Source organism: Odontesthes bonariensis, chromosome 9 (assembly GCF_027942865.1).
Source record: "Odontesthes bonariensis isolate fOdoBon6 chromosome 9, fOdoBon6.hap1, whole genome shotgun sequence".
NCBI classification, from domain to species: domain Eukaryota; kingdom Metazoa; phylum Chordata; class Actinopteri; order Atheriniformes; family Atherinopsidae; genus Odontesthes; species Odontesthes bonariensis.
The window spans coordinates 15,236,935-15,254,953 of NC_134514.1; the positions used below are offsets into that span (position 1 = coordinate 15,236,935).

Below are 18,019 nucleotides of genomic sequence, written 5' to 3' on the forward strand. Positions count from 1 at the left end.
GAAGGTTTTATTTCACAAGGCACCAAATGTTTTTAGTGAGGTTACACGTCCCAAGTCTTTTTGTTGAAGAAGCAACAAAGTTCTCATAAGGAGGAACTAGGGGGATGGGTGAAAGACAGGCCCTCTTGTGACATGATATCAGGACTAACATATATAAGTGATTTTTTTACCATCTGAGTTGCATTCAGTGAAATAGAATAGAATAGTAAAAGAGTAGGAAAATACTTTATTCAATACGCAACAATTTATGAAAACACATTTGTCACTCCCACTTCTCCAAATAAATGAAGATTATACCATGGCATGTGCACACAGATATATTCCTTTAGCAGAAATTTTCATCCAAAATGACTTACAAGTGAGGAACACATTTTAGAGTATCTTGCCCAAGGATACTTTGATATTTAGACATGGGAAGTTGGGAATCAAACCTGCAACCTTCTGACTGAAGGACAAACACTACATACACACCTATACTTTCACAAAAGTTGGGTTTCAACTGTGCTAATAAAAAAGCTTGATGACATCTTCCCTCTTTAGCCCAGGGGACATTAGTCTTTCATCTTCTAGTTTATGATTTCTGAAACAAATGTCAAATTTTGGTGTGTCTGACCACAGGGCAGCTTTCCTCTTTGACTCATTCCAACTGTGTGCCAGAGAGGGTGGCGGTGTTTTTCTTTGTTTTGTTTTTTCTAATCTTGCTAACAATGTTGATGTTTTTTTTTTTCTTTCCACGTTTGAGTCTTAACTTGTGTTTGTAGATGTAGAAAGTAACACTATTCACTGTCAGTGGAGATCAGTTTCTGAGCCAATGCAGTGATTTCCACTGTAGAACCATGTCTGTTTTTAAAGCATATTGTATGGGGGTCAAAAGATCCCACCTACTTAACATTGGTTTTCCACCATGTCCCCTGTATAGGTATATTTCTCCAAATTATTTATTTATCTTTCAGTTACATAAACTACTGTGAATGATGAAACTGATGTCCCTAAAAAAAATTTTAAACAGTTAAAACATATTTTCCACACAGTCCTTCATATGCTGATGAGCTCTTCTTTATGTGTGAAACTTATTGTTAAAAATAATTTTTTATTGCCACTCATGTTACTGGCAAATTAACCTAATTAGTTGAGGTTGCATCTGCAGTTTTGTTTATATTTTAACTGTACATAACTTTACCAGTCTTGAGTTGTGCCTCCTCAAACTTTTTTTAAATATTTTGCTAAAATCAAAATCAAAGCATTTTTTCATATATCATCATTGCGGTTTTTTCATTGATATTTTACGCAGTATCTAAAGTTTTTTGAAAACCTGGTTGTAGAATCTTTAAAATGACCGCCTAAATAATTTGCCTAACTTTTACTGAAGAGGTTTTACATTGGACAGAGGAGGAATTTGAAGAAACAGAATCGCATTTACCGCTCAGGCTATAATCAGAAATGTCAGCACCCCTTCATGTTCCTTTTCCCTTTAACCAGTCTTCCTACTATCTGTTGCTGTGTTGTTCTCTGGACAAGACAATCATGCATGAGGTCCCTGCTAATCACAGCTTGTGGTGACAATCATCAGGCTTCCCTCCTGCCTCTTTTCCCAGCGGTTTTCTCCACTGTCATCACAATGTCAGTACAGGTTAATGCTGAGCCCTTCTGATCCAAAGCCGTGCTCCCTCTGGCTGAGGTGTGTAACTCCCAGCCTTTACTCTGGCTGACTCTGTTCTGCCTTCACCTGTCTGCCTGTCCTTTCCTGAGACACAAATGTACAAACAGACTACTTTCATCTGTCCCTCACCCTCTCTCCTGATTGCTCCATCTTCTCATCATCTTGTCTTGTTATCTACTTGTCTCCTTTCTGTTTGTATCTCCCTATACAGGTCCAGTTCCAAACATATTCAACGAAGGATTCTTTCTTCTTTTTCAAGCTTTTTGAATAACTGAACTGTAATATTTCAGTTTCTGGATACAAACTCAGTTTCACATACAGACATTCATTTACTACAATTTTTTTTTTGTGATAATAAAATATCTTAGGTTATATCTAAAGAAGAATGGCTATAATGATGTAAAATATATTCCCAGGTCCCTCTATGTGCGATTGCAGATACCCATGGATGCAAATATTTATCCTTATCTTGAGTTACTCCACCTGCCACTGTGGTATTTCCACTCTTTTAGGGTCTCACATGTACCTGGTTAAGATTACGGCAGTAACTTGGTTTCAATCAACTTAAATGATACATTTCAGGCTGCTTGTGTTGACAAATGCCCATTCCTACCAACAGTCTGCAGACTCTCCTCATTTAATAGAGTATTTTAGCAACCTATTTCAGAGTCCTGCAGGTACTGGATTCATTTCAGAAGTGGGGTGGGCCCAAAATGAGCTTGATGGGGTGATTTCTGGTAACTATTTCTGATGTGTTTAGGTGTCTGACAAAAGAAATCTAAAAATATACAAATAAGAACAACTTTATGGGGAATTCTGCTGTGTTAATATACACTTATGCTTCACAAAAAACAAGCTATCTCTCATGGTTATTCATTGTTGTTATCAGTGGGGTTTTTTACGCTACTGGACGGGAACTGGCCAGTTTGAGTCTAATTGAGTGTAAACTTGCAGGATTAATTGGACTCCTGTGTGTTAGTCTGGCTTTGAGAAGCTTTATTGGAGACACTGTCAGTTGCACCAACATGTTTACATGGATTTTAAAAGCCCAGCTTTGGTTGGACAAACATAATTCTTTGTATTTTTCTTGTGTCATGTAAATGTACCAAGTGGAACTTGATACAGAGAGTGAAATTGTTAGGGTTATGTTTGACTGAGCTAAAGCCAAGAGTCTGTTGGAATTTTCTCCACTGATACTTACAACAAGGTTAAATAACAAGAAAAGCTTTAAAAGACTTTAAATAACACATGAAATGTCCTTGAAAGACACCTGTGATGAATTAAAAATATTTTTCTTTTTTTTTATTAGTTTAAACATGGCCCTTGATGTGTTCTTAAGTATGGTGAATTGTCTGGTAGGGACTCTATGACATAAAGGCCATCATCAGATGTCATCAGGATGTATGATGAGGCTCTGTGCTCTCATTCATGTATGAACCAGCTTGTTGTAGCCAGAATATGTTACATGTCCTCCAAGCAAACTAGCAAGCTAGTCGGGTCCTTCTAAAAGAGCCTAACTGCTCCCATCAAGCTGTTTATTAACAGGTAGCTGTTTTCAGCCAAAATATATTATAACTTAGGAGATCACACATCAGAACCAAAGAAACATGTCATTGTTGCTCCTTATCTGCTAGGTATTGTATGTTTTCAGCTTTAGAAGGTGGAAATATGTCACTATTGTGTTGAGTTCAATCGTGGCCTCCAAATAGTCAAAAAAATTATCATAGTAGGTTGGATTTTTCTAATTAATTTAATTATATTTTTCAATAAACAGATCACTGATTATTATACACTTGTCTCATCATACTCGGAAGCACATTTATGATACCATAACATCGTATTTTGTTTTTATTTTAACCTTAAAAATAAGCATTACCTTCAGGGCAGTCTGGTTGACATGTTTATGATGTCAATGATTTTTTTCTTATGTGTGTGTGTGTGCCCGTGTGCATGTTGTAGGATGCCATGATCAAAACCTCACACTGTCAGGGTGCCTGTGGTACTTTGGCAGCTCTGTGAAGCCTGTAAGAATCCAGTGAATAAAACCTGGGGCAGAATTCCTCTCATAGACTGACAACAGAGGCAAAGACAAGAACAGAAGAGAAAGATAGTAAGAGATGTTCAGAAATACAAAGAGGGTGAGTCACAGACAGAGACACAGATGCAAAGTAAGCTTTTCCTATTAACATGAATCAAATCTATGTATAGGTGATTTCAGCAGAGTTTTTGACATTATATCCTCTGAAGGGTGTAATGGGACATTGCCTTCAACACAGCCTTCTACATGCTCACTCCTGTAATCTCCCACTGATGTTAAAGGTTCTTTTTATCTCCCCGTCCAAAATGACAAATTCTGACTCAACCACACATAATCCAACACCTCAAATGTGTTCTGTATTCTCTGTATGTGTGTGTATGTGTATGTATGCGTGTGTCTGAGCAGGCTGCTGCTGCACTGTGAACACCGTGACCAGTGTGACAACTGTACAGCTCAAGTCTGGACAACCAAACCCCTGTACATTATTAATCCTCTCTCAACAGCGCTCAACCTCTCCTTCCTGCTCCCAGAGACAAGCATCAATCAAGAAAGCACCAGCTGGATGAGAACTGTGATGAGAATTCGCAAGCATGCTGGGGTGCCGACATACACAAACATAGGCATGTGATTTTCTGAGCAAAGGTTCTTGTTGCCAAGCATACGTCAGACAAATTATGACATCAGACACACCACAAAGACCAGCCTGTCTAAGGACTGAGAGTGTTGCCAAGATAGGCCAATAACACTCACACAAAGACACTTATATTGCTTTCTTATTATGCAACACACTCCAACTGTGCACTGGCCAATCATGCTGCATGTTAGGAAGTAAACCTCATGACAAACAGGTTTTTTTTTCGTTTTCTCTCTCTCCATCTCATTGTGTACTAATACCAGAAGTCTATATAAGACTCATTATCTCCATATCCGATCATTTATCAAATCTGGAACACCCCTGGTGCAATAGCACAATAGCCTGGACCAGTTAATGACCTTAAAAATCTCATTTTCGTCGGCAGAGAGATAGGCCTCTGAGGCATGGACAAAGATGGATCTCTGGACAGAGGACTCACAGACAATGAGAGACAGAGGTGACAAGCCGCAGTTAGTAGAAAGTATAACAGGGATGAAACAGCTGATGAACTAACTGACAAATACTGCTCCAGAAAGGAGCAGAAAGCTCCTACACGTCATAAATGACACACAGTTCGAGGAAAGCTTTCAGCTGTGGAGCTCAATTAGCCAAAACACCAATTACAGCCCCCAATCGCTGGGAGTGTTAGCATGTTTTGGGTGGGTGCGAGCACAAAATCGTTAGAACCGGAAGCTAATGATGGGGCAAAATCATTAGCCATAATGGCCAATGACATGACTCTGCTCCTGTTGTGCTGAGCTGTTCCAGCTGTGATCCAGTATTAGGCATTGCTGCAATGTCTGCTCATTTCAAATTAACTGTTTATCACTAGATATCAGATATTTTTTGTCATTAGGATATGCTTTTGAAGGCACTTACATTTGTGAAAGTATATCTGATAGTAATATAAGCACTGCAGCTAATAAACATTGATATTTTCAGAAGTTAAAAACAAAGAACCTCTTTATCCAAAGAAATTGGTATGCTGTTGGACTTTTATGTGCTGTGATGTCTCGGGTGGACCCTGAAAAGGATAAAATGGCTTTTGAACTGTACTAAAATAAGTGTTGACCCAAAAGAGGCAACAGTGTTTCTGTATCTTTTTTTCAGCTTTAACTTTCATTTTTTGATGGAATAAATCCTATCATTGACAATGGTCTGGTCAATGGAGTGATTGTCTCTGTTTTTAATGCGGAGCTGCCTGAGGCTACAGAGGTCAAAGCCGTCGGGTTCTCTACACACATACTTACAATCCAACAGCACAACTAAGCTCAACTGTGATTGTATGATATCCTACAGGCACTCAAGTACATATATTCATATAATTCCATATTTCCTTAATTTCTTGTAGTTTGAGATATTTCGGCATCTTATTATACTTTGTATTTGAGAGTTTGGCAACATGTCTAAAGTCCTTTTTTGTCTTTGGATATTATATATAGCACTCAAAGTGTGTTGAGTATTGTCTCAAACAGTGTGCCTGTATAAAATATGTGTGTTGATCTAGTGAAAAGTAAATCCTCTATGTAAGACTAGGAAAATATCAACAGTCAGAGCCAAATTCCTGATTTGTGTTACTTGGCCAATGAAGCTGTTTCGGATTTTTTTTCTTGGCTTGCTATTTTGCTCCAGCCTTCCTGACACTCAGTAAAGACATCCAGGTTATTACCCATACGCGTAATTAACTTGTCTGTTTCAGTGAAATAAGTCTTAGTTCTTCAGAGTATGTGCATCAACAATATACTGTTTATATGGTAATTATGAGCAAGTGAGCTAAAGCAAACATGGGAACTTCCTGCTTTTAATTCTGATACTGAAACTTGAAGATGGAGATAATATACTGTACAAACATCTGCGTAAAATACAATATTTGCACTAAAAAGCTATCATCCTATTTATATAGGAGTGACACCCAGTTTGCATCAATAACTGGACTAGTTTATTCAAACAACTCCAAATTAGAATTTGACACAGTTGATACTTTTTGGTTGGTTAAATATGGTACTACTGACTATGATTAACATTGTAGCAGTCACAGTGCCGTGTGGATTAAGAGTTTTTCAAACTTTGACAAAACCAACATTCCTGTGGGGGATGTTTACGTATGTGGATATAAACCAGATCTTCATTTTCTTTCCACAAAGGAAAAAGAGACAGAAACTGCCTAATTTACGTTCACCTTCTACCCTTTTAAAAGCTTTTTGGGAGTGAAAAAAATAAGCAACAGACGCTTGCAATAAAAATTGGGATAGACTCTAACGAACAAAGAACTCACTCTTGGAAAAGTGGGACACTTACTATCTTATCTGGACCATAACTCGAAAGTTGACACTTTAACACCCCTTTTCACCAGCAAACCGACCAGATGGCTACATACGAACTGAGAAGACTTCATAAGACTCACTTTTAGTCGAATCTTAAAACTATATTAAATGTGTTTGATAACCGTGTACAATTTCTTTCAGGTTTCCAGCTTGATCACAAGACGCATATAGAGACAATTTGTACGATTCTGGCTTAAATATTGACGAAGAAACAAACTTGTTGGAAAATGCCCAACCTGCCTGATGGAACCACATTGCCCCCTAGTGGTCTGCAGTGTTGATTAGTTGAACATTTAAATCCCAGAGGACTCAGTAAAATGGACAATATATGCAACTATTAACTTCTAACGATGTCCCTTCGGTATCTATTTGGTATTTGTTTGGTGTCCCCATTGTTAACACAGAAAATTAACATTGTGTGGTTCACTATTCATATGTCACGATTTCATAGATATTCATCTGAATTTTGAAAGTCATAATTGTCTTTATCATGTGTGTTATTTTGATGTCTTTATATTACAAGTCTATGTTATATCTTTAATCTGCATATCTTAACAAGATGTGGTGTTTTCAGAATCACCGAGACAAATGTTCTATGAGATGGGAGTAATGGAGAAATAAGAGTTTTCTTTGTCTAAATCCAGAAATCCCCATATAGCACAGATCACCTTACACAGACATGCACACAGTTCAAGCATGTCATTGGCTGAAAAAGTAGTGTAAGCCCCGCCTCCGAGAGTCAAAACCCGGAACCCGCGAAAAACACGCGCTCTCTAGTTCTCTCGTTTGCTGGCTCGCTTCAGGCGTCTGCTCTCTTGCTTCTTGCCTCTTGTTCCAAGAGGGTTCCAACCCAGAGTTTCAGAAGGAGATTTGAGCAGAGAACAGCTGCTCAGAGAGTTTTAGAGATGGTTTAAGCAGAAGAGAAGAGCTCACCAGAGTTTGGGAGTTTTCCCATAATCTCAGGAGAGAGCGGAAGGACGTGTGGATAACGATGCAGCGGACGACCGGAGGAGACCCTCCAGAACTCAGTGAGACCCCGGAGACGAGAAAGAAAGACCCGAACAAAGAAACAGATTGAAATACTCTGAAGATGCACGTTTTACGTGTTTTTGTTCGTCCCTCGCCATCCACGTCCTTCTACGTCGCACGTCCTAACCTCCGCTGTTTCACGCCATCATCACCTTTTCCTACCAAGAAAGCCAACTCCAAGCAACCTTTTATTAATCTTCTGTGAACTTAAGTTCACTTCATCAGAGAAGCAACGGACCCACTGACACCTAAAAGATTCGATCATCTAACCACAGTCCTCGGCACCATCGTTTCGGTTTCCCGGTGAAAGAAGCAACTGAGAAGTCCGCTAAAGTCAGCCACCACAGCCAGGAAGGCCCAGAGAGCGGAAGAGAAATCCCCTCGGACCCCGCGTGGCCGCTGCCGTGTTCCGAACCGACTAAACAGAACTTCAGCACAGTAAGACCGACCCGTTTTCACCTTAAAGTGGGTTTGATGGATGTCTCGAGGCTTTCACAGAATGATAAATTAATCCAAAATGTCAGTATTTAGCGTCAAATAGTCAGCCAACCTGAACTATTTGAATAAATCCAGTATCTCTCCATTCCCATATTTTATTTTATATTCACTAAGTGTTTTATATAATCACCCATATTCCATGCATCTCCTGTTTGTTTAAAGGTTCATGTCTAAGATCATATCATTGTAATAAACAGTTCATATATCTATATATATATGTTATAATCACAGATTGTGTCGTATGCTTTCTTTACGTAATGTCTGTCCAACCAAACGAGAACTTCACGAAAGTAGCGAGATATGAGACTGAATATTAATTGATTATTAATTGAAAGATTAATTTAACACCAGGATCGTAAGATTTCGAACAGTTTTCCTACCTGACTGTGACTTAAATCAAGTTAAAAACCTAGGTAGGTGGTGCCCTGAATTCGAGGTAAGGTTTATTTGAGACTGTAAGAACATCTCATAAATCCTTATATTTGATACGTATATAAATACCCGGTAACGCTACAACATCATGGGCACTCATCTTGTAAAGTGTGTGAACACTCTAAAGTCTGAGTGATGGGAAACTGGCCTTTTGTCACAATTGGCTGTAATTGCAGGGATCAAGTTTATGTCTCCAAACAAATGAAGATAGACGGTGCGCTTTCTGAATAACATAACCTGGACAAAGATATTTGTGGAATAACAGTGTTATCACAAAACCATTATTGAGTCGGTCTCCAGTACAGACTTATTACACAGTGGGCCAACCCTGACGCCTTGAGGACACAGGGTGAACACAGGGTCAGAAGCTGGATTTGGGCATCAGTATAGAGGCCTTTGTATCATGTGATCATTACATACCCTTGGCCCTTAACAAATCAGGACACATTGCTCACTGCTCAGGAAGTGAACATTCCTGTGGTCAGTGCTAGAATTTGAAAAATCAAGACGACAGGGAGTTAAGGGATTAAACATGATGTCAACCTCACCAAATCAGCAGCAGTAGAGCCTCTTTTTCATCTTTTCTCACTACACTCCTTTCACCGACCTGACTGCAATCACATAGCCTTGACTTTTTCATTTTCCTCATGCTTGAATAGTCTGCTTTAAACCAAGAAAAGTTCAAATGAAAAAGCCTCTGCAGTGTCTGTCCCTCCTAGAAGGCAGCAGTATAGGTGGCAAGTGCTGTAGGTCCAGCGAGAACGTGACTGTCGAGATGTGCAAGGCAAAGTCTCTAATTAGCTTTGTTCTCATTAGGCCTACAACACTATCTCCCCTCAGACAGACAAACACACACTTTCAATCACAAATGTGTAGACAGGGAGGTAGAGAGAAGAAAGAGAGGCCACCCCACAACCCCTGAGATCTGGCCCTTCATCTCTCTTTCACTTTCAATTAACCCTCTTTCTCCATCCTTTATCTGTTCATCTTTTTCTTTCTGCTTTAATTTCTTTTTCACTTCTAGCCTCAGCATTCTCTTTTCACAATCTGAGAAGTTTAGTTTAATTCAGTTTTATCTCCCATTCACTAAGCCAAGGAGAAAGAGCCATTAGAATGGAAGAGGGGTGAAGAGAAACACTGGATTCAACAGCTTTTAGGCCTAATTATTTTCTGCCCATTTGGTAAAATTCATGCAGCAGATATATGGGCCTCAATGGCTGCTGGGAATAGACCTCTGTTTCATAATATTTAAAGTGCCTCCTTTTTTTACATCTTGTTCATCACCTTTTTTCCCACCTTTTTTCATATTTCTCGCAGCCATTGTCATCAAGTGTTAATCAAGAGAAGGACAAAGAACTTTTGTTGTATGCTTTGCTTGGAAGTGTGGAAAAAAGAAAAAGGAAGAAGTTGTCCTTGTAAATGAACAAAAGCTGACAAAGACTGGCAGATGCCTTTGATTTGTGCCTTCAGAAGCTACATAAAGTGGCTCAAAGTGAAAACAAAAGATGCTTTTGGCAACAGGCATCAAGTAAAAAACTGTATTTTTGGAGACAACTAAACGACACAGCTGCCAAAGAACACAAACATTATTAATCCAGCCATTTGATATTAAGACCTGTATCAAATGACTATTTCTTTTAGCTTTAACCTCCAGATGAAATGAGTCAGAATAAGATGGCTGGAAGTCAGAGGGCTGGAATGTTCTATTGAATTCAACTTCTGATGAATCATGGGGGACGTGGCAGATAATCACAAGACCACACCCTGAAGCTTCTCAGAGGCAAAAGGAAAAAAACTGAGAGAAAGTCTTTAGATGCTAAAAAAAGACATCTCTTTCACATGCACGTTACACCTTAATCCACGCTCGCACACACTCTCCAGTTCTCCTCCGGCAAAGGGTGTCAGTCTACAGACATCAGCAGCTAGTGTCATTGCCTTTGGGTTAAAGCAGATAAGAGAGGATTAGCATTCATTACTCTGCAGAGTATAGGTATACCCACCAAAAGCTCACACAAAGCGATGCACCTTCTCAAACACATACACACAGGTCAGAGACAATTATCTTCTCTGTAACAACAGCTTCTTAGATACTACATTAATGAACAAAGGGAAATAATTAACAACAGCCTGTAATTGTAAAAGCCTGTCAACTGAGGCCTTGAAAGTTCATGATAAGTGCAGAAAATGTTCGACCTGGGAATACCTCAAAAATAGAAAGTAAGTATTACCTCCAAAAAATATTTTCTTCCTATCAAATCTTTGGCTTCATGCCTGCAAAGGACCATTCAACAGATGTGCACTGTGTCTTGTTTCCAGAAAGACGCTCAAGAGAGTCAAAGGGAAAGACAGACAGGAAGGACTAAAAGATAGGCCGAGTCATTTACAGGTTAAGGATATATTTTGTTAGCTCAATATATCATGTGGAGACCAATGACAGTCTGTGTCTTAATTCCTTCCCACACACACAGTGTGCGACAGAGCAGAGGGGCATCACCCCCTCCTTCTCCATGCAGCACCTTCCGGCTGCACACTCATCCACATCGATCCACATTGATCAAAGTCGGCTTGTACCACTTCAGCAAGGAGCGAAGGGGACAGTGGCCAGTGTTATCACCTTCTCTTAGCACTCTAACGAAGTAAACATCCGTTGTCAGAGTGGCTGCTGCCGCATCTAGTATCTGTGGTCACAAACAGAATTTCTTTCTGTCACAGGAGCCAAAACCTAATTAAAGTGACAGAAAATAAATGCTGAACTTAGGTTGGTGGATTCATTGGATGACTAAGTAACTTATAATCTAGTTATAATTTATATTTCCTACTCATAAAATCCTATTGTGCGGTCTGGATTGGAGCAGGTATAGGGTGACAGACAGGAAGATGTCGGCCGACCCAACACAACACAGCTGATGTGGCTCTTTTGATGGCTGAACCTGATACTGCTGTAATCCAGTTAAAGCCTTTTGAGGAATCACAATGTCCAACAGCAAGCCCTGCAACATGCACTATAACAATAAAGGGATATTACAGACATTCTTCAATCTTGAACATTTGGAACTGACGACTGACACAGCTCCCGTTCAATTCCACACTCTGCCCCTCTGTTATTACTTCTCTCCATCCATCCATACACCATCTATCAGCAGTTCCTTCCTCTCCATCTGTCCATCAATGTCCACATTATTTTATATCTATGCACCCATCCATCACTCTTTCAATCTTTTTCACTCCATTCTGTTGCTGAGCAGTCTCTGTTCTTCTGTGGTGTTAATCTGCTGGCTTGACACCACCCTCCTGCCTGTCTTTCTCTACAGGGATCACATTCTTTGCCTCATATCAAATGACATGATAATGCAATTACAGATGCAAGCATTTTTTCAAACAGCATTAGGAATTCCACAGCTAATCCTCCTTTTGCTACAAAATTAGCACGTTCAGAGACTTAAAAACAAGTGGATTTTCCACATTTTATGATTTAGGGTTAATGAATAAGCTTTTGTGAGGAGACGGGCAGTGAAAAAAAAGACAAACCCATGCTGAAAGCAGCTGAAAACATCCGCTCCATAATGGTCGTGCAGGATCAATATTGCATGGAGACAAAGTGCTGCTAAACAATGCAGTTTCTGTTAATTAGCACTCTCCTAATGATCTATTTATTCTCCATTCCTTTTTTTGTGTACTTTTTCACTTTTTGTATCTTTCTCTCTGTCCATTTGCTCCCTCCCCTTCAAACAAATTTCTTCTTTTCTTCACTTCTTGATCCTTCCTTCCGTCCACAACTGTTGACTCTGTCCTCCGACTAAAGTTCTATCTCACAGCAGAGAAAGCAAAGTCAGAGGGGGTATCTGAGTTCTTTTCACAATCGTGATATATATCCCACTTATGTGTTTATGGCTGATGGCTCTCAAGGATGAGATTTAATGAAGCTCTCATCCAACTCTGATTATTTTCTAATTAAAGGAGTGACTGATGGCAATGACTACATTCATGAATGCATGTTTGCAACGGCGTGGGGAAAAAAACAAAACAACAAACACTGTGATGACAAAGAAAGTAATTACGCTCCTTGCTTACTGTACTCCCTCGGGAGCAGAGGTTTTGTTAGTCAATACCACTCTAAAACAAATTACAAATCTAACATCAAATGCAGTCTAATATGTATTGTAAAGTATATTTGCATCTGTACATATATTTCTTAGTTTTATCAATCCATCCATACTTGCCTGCTAACAGACCTGCAGACATATTTCTCAGTCCTCATAGACCGGGTAGGTTTAGAAGTCATTGATTCAATCACGTTTAATGTATCTCTCATTATAAACCTGCTACTGTACAGACCATTTTGTTGTTCTGCCAATGTCTAACTAATGACAAGATCTGCAACAAAGTTGCCTCATTAAAATGTTGATAAGTGCGTGTTAGAATATTTGTGCATTGTCACCAAGGGCAAGCTATTTCAGGATGGCACACAGTCATCCAACCTATTTGACCACATTTCTGCTCAAGATATGATGCAATCCAGTAGGTATTTTTGAAAGTCTATAGTGAAGCATTTACATTTTAGGAAAGGTTGACAAAGTCAACAGATGGAGGCTAGACGGCTGTTGAAATAACTCACAGGACTCTCAATTAGACGAACCAAACATCAAGTCCTGTGATTATATATTATTAAAAAGTATAATTTTATTATTGCACTTTGTTTAAGGTTATGTTTAAGATAATCTTTAACTTTTATTTACAGTTTATATTTAGTTTTGACTCAGTCTTTGGTTAGGTTCAACAAATCTATTTTCAACATCATTGCTTGGGATAAATTGTTATGTCATAAAGCCAAATCTACAGTCAATTGTTTTTTTTTTACATGCTTTTTCACCACTACTAGATGTTGCTAAGATTTAATACAGAAATATCTACTGCGACTACAGTTTACATAAATAAACTAAGCTATCTTATGGATAATCATGATTTTTTTGTAAATCTCTCCTCATTAGCATTTGTCCATTTTTTCGAATTCCAGAAAAAGGCCTGAAGAAGATTGAAACAATCCTTTTGAAGAGAATACTTTGATTAAATAAATCATCTACAGCTGACAACAACATTTTCCATCCATCCATTCATATTTTATACCTGCTTAATCTAATTAAGGGTCGCAGGGGGTTTGGAGCCTATCCCAGCTGCCATTTACGAGAGGCAGGGTACGGCCTGGATTGGTCGCCAGTTGATCACACGGCTAAAACAGAGACAAAGTACCATGGAGTACCCAGAGAAAACCCACGCATACACAGGGAGAACATACACACAGAAAAGTCCCAGCTGGGATTCGAATCCTCTGTTGCTGTGAAACAATGCTAACCACCACACCACTGTGCAGCCCCGGCAACAAATCAGTTTAATTATAATTTTGCTGGATATAAAGCTTTAAGGTGAGCAGACCTTTTTGTGACCTGTAGAAACATTTCATTTGTTTAATTTTATTTCCTGTATGGGTATACATTTCATGCCAGTTTATTCAGTTTGATTTCACACATTTAACAAAAAACACAATAGTCAACTACTAGTGGCAGGCTGGCCACTCCAAACCAGTTTATACATTATCCATAAATGATAACACATTTCTCCAGTTAACTGGTGATGGCACGTGCATGTACGATCAGTTAAAAAAAAGTCCAAAGACACAGGATTGAGAGACATGCCAAGTGCCCCCTTTCCTATCTGTTGTAGCCTACAATACCATTAACAAGGCACCGAAGCCATTATGACACGATTACCTACCTGAGACGAAAGCTCAAGATTCTTCAGAACTCTTTCTGTTACTGAGATCAGTGCTGTAGAGAATAAGTGTTTCTGTTTGTGTTGATTAGTCTGTTTATGTGCTGGAGGTTGAAAATGAATGATTATCCATCAGAGAGTTGAATGCATGGTGCCCAAACTGCCGAGATTATATAAAGAGGATTGGTCGCTGACAAATAGACGGAAAGAGGAGATGGAGGAAAGACAAGACAGAATTACGGTGCTGCCAAACGATGAAGGCGTGGATACAAGTTGGCAGATGACTCCCTGTCCTGTGCTGAATAATGTTCCGTTGCTTCCACCTTTTCCATTTCCCTAACCCGACACCTTACTCGTCTGTAGTCTAATTTAAGTGTTTTGCTGTATTACAAAATTACAAAGGAAGGGGAGGTGATCAGTGTACATAGAGATATACAGGAAGTTAGTTAGGTGAGATGGGAAGGAGGGCGAGACACACAAGCAGGAATAGATCAGGCCATCAGTGATTAGATATTCCGTTCACAACAGCAGTAGCAGCAGTAGCAGCAGTAGCAGCAGTAGCAGCAGGACCAGCGATAGCGATAGGACATCACGCCTCAGCACGCAGAGATGATATTACCTTCAGACTGTCTAAACGTCCAAGGCCCTTTAGCTTTGTAAGAGGACACCCACAGAGGTACACATGCATGGGCATCATTCATATTTGGACAGAGATTCACATGAATAGAGCAAACTTAAGATTAGAAGTTTAAGAATGAAGGGTGCCAAAAGTGAAAGAAGGATGACTGCACGTGGTTGGAGGCTACTTCTCAATGCCCTTGTATGTCATTTGGCTTTGGTGTTGTTGTGTCATGTCTCCATGCTGATGCAGCATGTCTAAAGATGGATGTGTGTGTGTTTGTGTGTCTATGCTGATGCAGCATATCCACAGATGGATGTAGAAAGGGTGGCCTCTGAGGACAGAGAGACATTTAGAGGAGACGTTTCAGACAAAGTTAATAGCTGCTGGCTGTGTGTTTACTGCTTCTTTCGTAGCACCATACTAATAAAAGCCTCTTTTCATAATGTCCTGTGTAGGCCAAGATGAGAGAGCAATCAGATATGGCATATCCTGTTTAGTTAGACCAAAAAATATATTCTATTAAGGGATCTGCAGGGGGTTCGAGATAACAGTTTTTTTAGGAGTGTACTCACTTCCTACCAATGCGGTTTTAATGTATCTTTTAGTCTATATATTTAGGCAATAATGTCAATACACGTCCATAGAAATTATCTCATCAAAGTTGACACAAATTGCTTCTTGATAAAAAAAAAAAAAATCACCTCATCTTGAATTTAATGGTCGGAACATTAAATATGCCATATCTGGCATATCAGGATATGCCAGATATGGCATATCCTGTTTAGTTAGACCAAAAATATATTCTACTAAGGGATCTACAGGGGGTTCGAGATAACAGTTTTTTTAGGAGTGCACTCACATCCTACCAAAATGGTTTTAATGTATCTTTTAGGCAATATGTAGGCAATAATGTCAATACACATCCATACAAATTCTCTAATTGAAGTTGACATAAATTGCTTCTTGATAAAAATAAAAAAATCACCTCATCTTGAATTTAATGGTCGGAACATTAAATTCGGAAAGCTGGAGGGACATATTATAAGTAATTAAGTTATTTTACAACAGGTCTTTTTATATGTGATCATATAACACAATTGGGTATATTGTGATCTTCGGGCCCTCATGCGGCACTGCAGTAAAAAAACAGATTCTGTCATGTAAAACACTGCATGAGCTCAGGAACACTTTCAGATATTGTCAGGCAAGAAAGGGAAAACATTCCTCTCCCAAATGTCCAATAACGAGTCTCTTCCATCCCCAGATGTTTACAGACTGATGTTAAAAGAAGAGGAGATGCTAAAGAGTGATAAACATGGTCCTGTTTATCATTTTTGTCTCTCTTTCAACATTTGGTTGTGAATCAAATATTGGTTTATGAAATTCCAATTTCTTTGGAATTGGATTAATTTTGTGATGAATAATATAGGTGTGGATAATGGCAAATCTCCTGAGGTCTTCACAAAACAAAAACTCCTAAAAGTGAAAGTACAGCCAGTAAATGCTCAGTTTTTATTTTGTCGGTCCATGAACAGTGGCAAAGTGCATATAGTCTGCACAGACATCCCCAGAAGGGTTCACATGGACGATGACAGATTCAGACAGATGACAAATTTAATACCTCTAAGCAGTATCCATCAATGAAATATCATTGTTTGTGTCTTCTGACCGTTGACCGCAGCTGAACAAAAAAAAGAAAAGCTGAGGCAAAAAAAAAAATAGTCTTCCAAACTGTGATGAAAAGCTATAAAAGATAGAAATCACCTCGAGTGAAATGGAAATGAAAGCGTTTGGGACACCTAGAAGAGAGAAAAAGAGGACAGGAGAGCAGGGGGGTTGGAGGATGGGCTTAGTGAGAACAGATTAACAGAGGTAATGAGAGGAGAAGATGAGAGCAGGAGCATGACAGCAGAATACAGATACAGAGCAGATTAACTCCGTTTGAGTACGTTTCCTTTTCAAAGAGTTCTAATCCAATATACTGCATCCCTCTGTGCACTACAAACTGACTCAGTATTTTTTTCCTGGGACTCTCATCTCAATATATATTGCATCACCATTCCTTCTGTTATCTGTTTTCTTTGCTTTCTCTCTATGTTGTATTCACACCTTGATTTTTTTTCCCTTTCTCAAGGACTCGGACGTATATCAAATATGTTGGTCACCGTACGTTTGCAGTGTTAGAAAGCATAATTCGAGACTATGTGTTTAACTATAGGTGAGTTGATTGTTTTAATGTAAAATGCACAATACTAATGTAGTGAAGTTGATCCGACTTGATGTGAGTAAAGGGTATAGAAAACAACAGGAGAAAATTTTCAACTCAATAGAGTACCAAGTGTAGATAAAACAACCAGTAGGTAATATAAGTTTACATATTAAAGTGATCATTCATTAAAACACCAGGTTCTACAACATACCAATGCTACAACGTACCAATAAAAGTAAATCACTTTCGCTGGTTTAGAAGGAAATGAGTCTACAAAAGTAGTACAGTTGTTTTTCTTATAATCTTACATGAATTATATATGTGCTTTTGGGGATTTTGAACAAATATGAAAAAATCCTTTTCATAATGATGTACCTCTCTTACAATGTCCCAAATGATGGGTAAATAAAAGTCTTTTGATCTGTGTACACTAAAGATACATCTGTATGTGTGTCTGTGTGTGTTGCCTTTATGCAAAAAGGGGATTTTAGTGGAGACCTTAGTCTAAACTACCATATTAGCCATTTTAATAACTCATTTTCAAGGTGTTTAGACGTCTCAGGAGCTTGTAAACTTTACAAATGCAACTTTTTTTAAACTATGAGTCACTAGCTCCACTCTATAATGCACTTCAATGAACATTTGAAGACGCTGTTTTAAGTCGTTTTGAGGGCATGATATGCACCTGCCTCATGAAGGTAGGGAATACCCTTTGGCACCGCAATAACATGTTCATCAGTTCTCAAGGACACAGTCTATTCTTTTCCTTGAATGAGAGGCATAATGAGAATGGTGTTAAATAAACAT

The 18,019-nt window shown here is 38.8% G+C and overlaps 1 protein-coding gene across 9 annotated transcripts in view; it reads right to left on the reverse strand.

Moving 5' to 3' along the window:
* The window catches only part of LOC142388255 (muscleblind-like protein 1), a 74,990-nt gene that overhangs the window by 20,258 nt on the left and 36,713 nt on the right, over positions 1 to 18,019 (reverse strand). Inside the window, exon 1 of one of the 9 annotated variants that reach the window (XM_075473304.1) lies at positions 14,385 to 14,462. The exons of the other annotated variants lie outside the window; for them this stretch is intronic. The gene's annotated coding sequence lies outside the window, so the exon portion shown is untranslated. Of the gene's footprint in view, positions 1 to 14,384; positions 14,463 to 18,019 lie in introns of those variants that run through there. 9 annotated transcript variants of the gene reach the window in all.